Source organism: Carex rostrata, chromosome 32, assembly GCF_964058835.1.
Source record: "Carex rostrata chromosome 32, lpCarRost1.2, whole genome shotgun sequence".
NCBI lineage: Eukaryota > Viridiplantae > Streptophyta > Magnoliopsida > Poales > Cyperaceae > Carex > Carex rostrata.
This window is the reverse complement of record NC_135949.1, coordinates 552,636-559,586: the sequence shown is the minus strand read 5'-3', so window position 1 is coordinate 559,586 and position 6,951 is coordinate 552,636. Positions and strand designations below refer to the sequence as shown.

General features: G+C 31.4%; 1 pseudogene across 1 annotated transcript; it reads right to left on the bottom strand.

Annotated features, from left to right (window-relative positions):
• LOC144548170 (3-ketoacyl-CoA synthase 12 pseudogene) lies at window positions 1-1,758 on the bottom strand (annotated as a pseudogene). Its single transcript, XR_013509274.1, has one exon. The product of XR_013509274.1 is annotated as a 3-ketoacyl-CoA synthase 12 pseudogene (transcript).
• Window positions 1,759-6,951: the final 5,193 nt, after the last annotated feature.

The window sequence follows — 6,951 nt, the reverse complement described above, 5'->3', positions numbered from 1 at the left end:
TCTCAAATATATGTTTTGTAGTATTTAAAGTTACTGAGCTAATTAGTTACCTATAGTAAATAGAAGAGAACCATAATGGAAAATAAAGTACAGATAAATATGCACTCTAAACAATAATAAATTCTTCTCCTCAAATTAATCATATCAATAATATCGTAGCATACTTTTACACTTGAAAATATCAGGAGGAATGTTTTCAATAGTAATTAACTATAGCAATCCCAATTATCAAGTTACTAAAAAAATATAAAAAATAAGGGAAAGCAACCGCGTACATATAAATATCACTGCCATTTTTTCTTGAAAGCTTCTATAGTATCTGACACAGTCTCCTCTGTCTCGTCGTTGACCCATCCAAACTTCTCAAAGAAAGGGTTGACTAGGGTTTGTGGGGGGTAATCTTTGATACAATCCTCCCAAACATCAGCATCTCCCAAATCTCTCTGCACCTCCCAAATGCAACTATTACATTCAAACCCTGCTCCAAAGCTTACCATCAGCACTCTCTCTCCCTTTTTCAGCCTCTTTTTTGCCTCCATATACCCCAAAACATACAACAAACTACTCGCCGACGTGTTACCCCACCGGTACAGCGTCATTGTAGCCGGTTCGACATCATATTTACTCAATCCTAGCGCATTTCCAACCGCCTCAATCACTGCAGTGCCACCCGCGTGCAAGCAAAAGTGATCAATACCTGACTTAAAATTGATCTTGGCCGCGGCCGAGATTGAATTATTACCTTTTTTTTTTGCTACCTTTTGTTCAGCGACGCGGTATATGTAAAGCAGAACCTCACGGTACGGTAATACTTTCGGCATGAGGAGTTGGAAATTTTTAGTGAATGCACGTATGGCGGCTTTCGGGAGGCTCGGGCCTATGTGGAACCCAAGCCTACCAGTATCATCCTCTTTTTGCATCACACAGTTGTAAGCATCGTCATTGGACCCAATGTTGGTCCTGACAATGCACTTTAATCTCATCTTTGCTCGGCTCCGCATGGTCGGGTTGTTGGTGAGTAGCATAACGGACCCACCAGATCGAAATAGTACGTTGCTGAGCATCATCGACCTGTCATTGCCACAGTACCAGTTAGGGACAGTCGATTCAGAGCTAACCACCATCGCTACAGTTCGTTTGCCAGATTTGAAAATGTTTTTCACCAAATCAAGGGCTATCATACTTGCACTGCACCCCATGCCCGAGAGATTATAAGTTTTCACATCATCCCGCATTTTTTGTTCCCGCACGATTCTTGCTGTAAGGGATGGGGTTGGAGAGAAACCGGAAATGGTAACAACCAACACATCCACGTCACGTGGTGAGATGTTTGTTTTAGCAAATATATCGGCAACTGAGGCTTTAAAAAACTCATCCATTTCAATCATTGCATCGTCCATTGTTGGCGACTCTTCACGGCCTTCTAAGATGCTTCTCGGGCTGTAGGTTTCTTCACCTATACCGGACCTGATTATCATTTTTAGTAAAAACTTGTATTCAGGTAGACCAAGGGATTTGTTGCGGTTTATGATCTCACCACCGGTTAAAGTGGAGATTTTTCGGTCGGGTGACGGTTTGAAACACACATAGTCTATCAAATAACAATTGGTTGAGCGCTTATAGGAATAATATCTCAAAATGTGGTAGAGGTAGTAGAGAAGAAGAGCTATTAGGGATGCCACAAGAACCATTTGAGAGATCTATTTTGTGTTTTTTTTTAGTTATTGTTTCTCTATTTTGGAAGGCTAGTAAATTGTAAGGTGGTAGGGAAGCAGGGGCCGGATCAGCTTGTATTTATAATAAGATTTCAAAAAATAATATGTAGTACAATGCTACTTCAATTAGGGAGTAAGCATAGTAATGCATGGGCCTTAAATCATTTACTCATTTCACATGGTACCATGCACCAAATTAACAGCGAAATACTCATTTCACATAGTACTAGTGTTGCAATGTAGTTGTACTAACTTCCACAGTTGCAATTATGTAGTAACGTTCGAATTTGCTTTTCTTTAAGAGACCATCTATATTATATATATATATATATATATATATATATATAGATAGGCTAATGTGCTTCCGGTAGCATATGGGCCGAAATGCTACCGGTCCAAATTTGAAATTTCAAAATCCAAAAAGTCAATCTGAACCGTTCATCTTGTTCTCGATATTAATATGTGCTTGGAGACCAAATTTTACATTTTTCTGAAATTTTTTACTATTTATTAAGCCACTTTGAAAATCGCTGATCCAACGGTTTTACTGTTTTGTTAAGCCACCGTTGGAACAGCGATTTTCAAAGTGGCTTAATAAATAGTAAAAAATTTCAGAAAAATGTAAAATTTGGTCTCCAAGCACATATTAATATGGAGAACAAGATGAACGGTTCAGATCGACTTTTTGGATTTTGAAATTTTAAATTTGGACCGGTAGCACTTCGGCCCATATGCTACCGGAAGCACATTAGCCTATCTCATATATATATAGGATTTGGCTAATATGCTATGGATAGCTAAGAGGCCTCCCGTGCTACGGCTCAATATTCAACTTTTCAAAATCCTAACGGTCGATCCGAACCGTTCATCTTGTTCTCCATATTAATATGTGCTTGGAGACCAAATTTTACATTTTTTGGAAATTTTTACTATTTTTCTAGATTTATTGAATATCACTGTTTTTTATGGTCCAGATTTGTCTGAAAAACAGCGATTTTCAATAAATCTAAAAGAATAGTAAAAAATTTCCAAAAAATATAAAATTTGGTTTCCAAGCACATATTAATATGGAGAACAATATGAACAGTTCGGATCGACCGTTAGGATTTTGAAAAGTCGAATATTGAGCCGTAGCACGGGAGGCCTCTTAGCTACCCATAGCACCGTAGCCAAGTCCTATATATATATATAGAGAGAGAGAGAGAGAGAGAGAGAGAGAGAGAGAGAGATGGGTTACGGTGAGTTGCGAAGTAAAACCCGTTTCTACTTCACGCCGTATTTTTATTTTGAAAGTCCAAACGACTGATCCGAACCGTTAGATGTTTAATCCATATTGAAATGTGCTTGGAGACCAAATTTTACATTTTTTGAAATTTGTTTACTATTTATTAAGTATTTTTGAAAATTGCTGTTTTGCTGTGAACAGTAAAAAACAGTAAAATTTTCTGGACCATCAGATCAGCGACTTTCAAAATTGCTTAATAAATAGTAAACAAATTCCAAAAAATGTAAAATTTGGTCTCCAAGCACATTTCAATATGGAGAATAAGATGAACGGTTCGGATCAATGTTTTGAACTTTAAAATTACAAAATATGAGCGTGAAGTAAAATAGTCGCTTTACTTCGCAACTCACCGTAGCCCATCTATATATATATATATTGAAATAATGTTTATTAAATTACTCAAGGCCCTACAACCAAACAAAAAATTAATGTTAATTAAACATTCTTTATATTTACAGCACGACCATTATCGTAATGCACGAAGCAGTTGTTAAAAAAGAAAAATGGTCGTGATTTATTTTGTCCAATAAGAAACTAAAAGGAAAAAACAAAAATTTAATAATTTTCTAGAACAAAATGTAATAAAGGACATAATTCTAACAAAAAGAATTACTTTGCACCATCCGATGGCTGCGTTAATTTTTTTTTTCGCACGCTTTTATAGTACTAAATTGGCCATACGTCAGACAGGAAAAAAAAAATGACAGTTGATTTGACGGCTCACATTAACTCCCAATCTCCCATTGACTGTGGCCCACCATGTGGATTTTTTTTATAAACCATAATTAATTAAATTAATTTTAGTAAAATAGCATAATTATTTTTTTTTACAAAAATCATAACGATCGAATCTCCAATTCGATCTCCAAATTTTACTTTTTTTTGAACCGAATTGGAGATTTGGTCTTACCTTATTTTCTAGCTTTTCATGGACATCGTCACAGAAAATCCCACAAAGGAGAGACCGAATTAGTGTATTGAAAAAGACGGGCGGATTTGAACCCGGTCCGGTCTGCCCGTGCTCATTACTCGACCGGACCTTACCCGTGCCTGGGTTTGCACGGGTACACGGGTGCGGGTTTGAAACGGGCCGGTCACGAAGTTTAGGGACCAAACCCGCCTTTACCCGGACTGAGCTATACCCATGCCCGCCCGGACCGGTCCGCGTACCTGTGAACCCGAACGGGTTTACCCGTGATACCCGTGCCGCTTAAAAAATTTCAATATTTTTTGAAAATTTGGATGGGTTTCCCCCCACCCGCCACGGGTTGTCCGTACCCGAGCTACCCGTGACCAGTGATAGATTTGACAATTTTTTTTATTTTTTTTATTTTTTTTACTTTTCTTTTAAAATTTAAATTTCATTCCCACCAAACAAAACTCTTTAAATATACCCCCATCCCTCACATATGTTCACATCTCAATCTCAATATTTTCATCTCTCATTCTCAATATTTTCATTATTCTCAATTTTATATTTATTGTTAAAAAAAATATAGTTGTAAATTTAATTCATTCTACAAATACGCAAACAGAATTACGAAATTCGGCACCTCCCGTAAGATTTTCCCGCGAGATTTAAATGTTACATTTATTTCATGTTAGATTAAATTTTGTTAGATTGAAATATTGAATGTTAGATTTATTTTTTGTTACAATTAGTTTAACTTCAATTTATTTTTGTTAGATTTTGTAGAGAATGTTAGAATTTAAATTGAATGCTATATTTATTTTTGTAGAGTAATTTAAAATTTAAATTTGATGTTAGATTTATTTTTGTAGAGAAATTTAGAATTTAAATTGAATGTTAGATTTAGTATATGTTAGATTTATTGAATGTTATATTTATTTTTATAGAGTAATTGGACTAAAAATTTGAATGTTAGTGGATTGCTAAAAATGTTAGATTTATTTTTTCAATATATTAATTCGATTTATTTTTTAATAGGTTAGATTTTATTTTTAAATTCGGAATTATTTTTAATGGATTAAATAAATAGGTTAGATTTATTTTTTTGAATATGTTAAGTAATTGGATTTATTTTTGAATAGCTTAGATTTTATTTTTCAAATTCGGATTTATTTTTAATAGGTTAAAAAAATAGATTAGATTTATTTTTTGAATAGCATAGATTTAATTTTTCAAATTCGGATATATTTTGATTTTAAATGTTAGATTCATTTTTAAATATGTTAGATTTAATTTATAATATTAGATTTATATTTGAATAGGTTAGATAATTAGAAATGTTTCAATGTTACGAATATTTTTCGAATAGGGTTACATTATTAGATTAAAATTTGTTTAATGTTAAAATTTAAATATGTTATATTAGATTTATTTTAAAAATGTTAGATTTATTTAGAATAGGTTAGATTTATTTTTAAATAGATTCTATTTATTTTTGAAAATATTAGATTTTTTTTAAATTCAGATTTATTTTGATTTTAAATGTTAGATTTATTTTTAAATAGGTTAGATTTATTTTACAAATGTTAGATTTATTTTGAATAGGTTAGATTTATTTTTGAAAATGGTAGATTTATTTTTAAATAGGTTAGATTTATTTTTTAAAAACAGAAATAAAAAATAGAAAAGAAAATATGCTAGTTTTATTTTTAAATTGGATAGTTTTATTTTAAAAATGTTAGATTTATTTTGAATAGGTTAGATTTATTTTTGAAAATGATAGATTTATTTTTAAATAGGTTAGATTTATTTTTGAAAATGTCAGTTTTATTTTTTGAATATGTTAACTGTTAAGTAATTAGATTTATTTTTGAATGGGTTAGACTTTATTTTTCAAATCCGGATTTATTTTGAATATGTTAAATAAATAGGTTAGATTTATTTTTTGAATAGGTTAGATTTTATTTTTCAAATTCGGATTTATTTTGAATAGGTTAAAAAAATATGTTAGATTTATTTTTTGAATATGTTAAGTAATTAGATTTATTTTTAAATGTTCGATTTATTTTTGAATAGCTTAGATTTTATTTATAATGTTAGATTTATTTTGGCATATGGTAGATAATTATAAATCTTTGAATGCTAGAAATATTTTTAAATATGGTAGATTATTAGATTAAATTTGTTGAAATGTTAGATTTATTTTGGAAAAAGTTAGATATTTAGTTTTTTCAATCTATTTAAGATAATTAGAAATGAGGTTGTTTCAGCTTCTGTTTCTGGCCGAAACATGCTGTTTCGGCCTTTGCAGAAAATACAGTTTTTCTGCAAATGCCAAAACAGCCTATTCCGGCCAGGAACAAAGGCCGAAACTGCATATTTTTTTTGTTTTTATTTATTTTAAAAATGCTTAGTGAATTTTTAATGTGTTAGATTAATTTTAAAAATGCTAGATTTATTTTTAAAGTGTTAGATGTATAATTAAAAATGCTAGATGTATTTTTTATTTATAATGTTATATTTATTTTTAAATAAGTTAGATTTTTGTTATGAATTCAAATGTATGTTAGAATTATTTTTCATATGTGAATTACTTAATTTTATTTATATATAATGTTAGATTTATGTTAAGTAATTAGATTTATTTTTTGAATAGGTTAGATTTTATTTTTCAAATTCGGATTTATTTTGAATAGGTTAAATAAATAGGTTAGATTTTTTTTTTGAATATGTTAAGTAATTTACATTTATTTTTTTGAATAGGTTTAAAAAATGACAACTCCTCAATGCGACTCAATGGAAGAATTTGCCGGGAGAATGTCCCACGAAATTTTTGGCCCCGATATGTCAACTATGTATCCTGGTGGTTCCTCCCAAATGCCACCACATAATTATCTTGGTAGTTCCTCCCAAATGCCACCACCTAATTATCCACAAAATTATCAAAGAGCGGACCAAATGCTACAACCAAATTATCAACAAACCCCCCTCAAATGAGTGCACCGTATTATACTTTAAATGATCCAAACATATTCATTGCA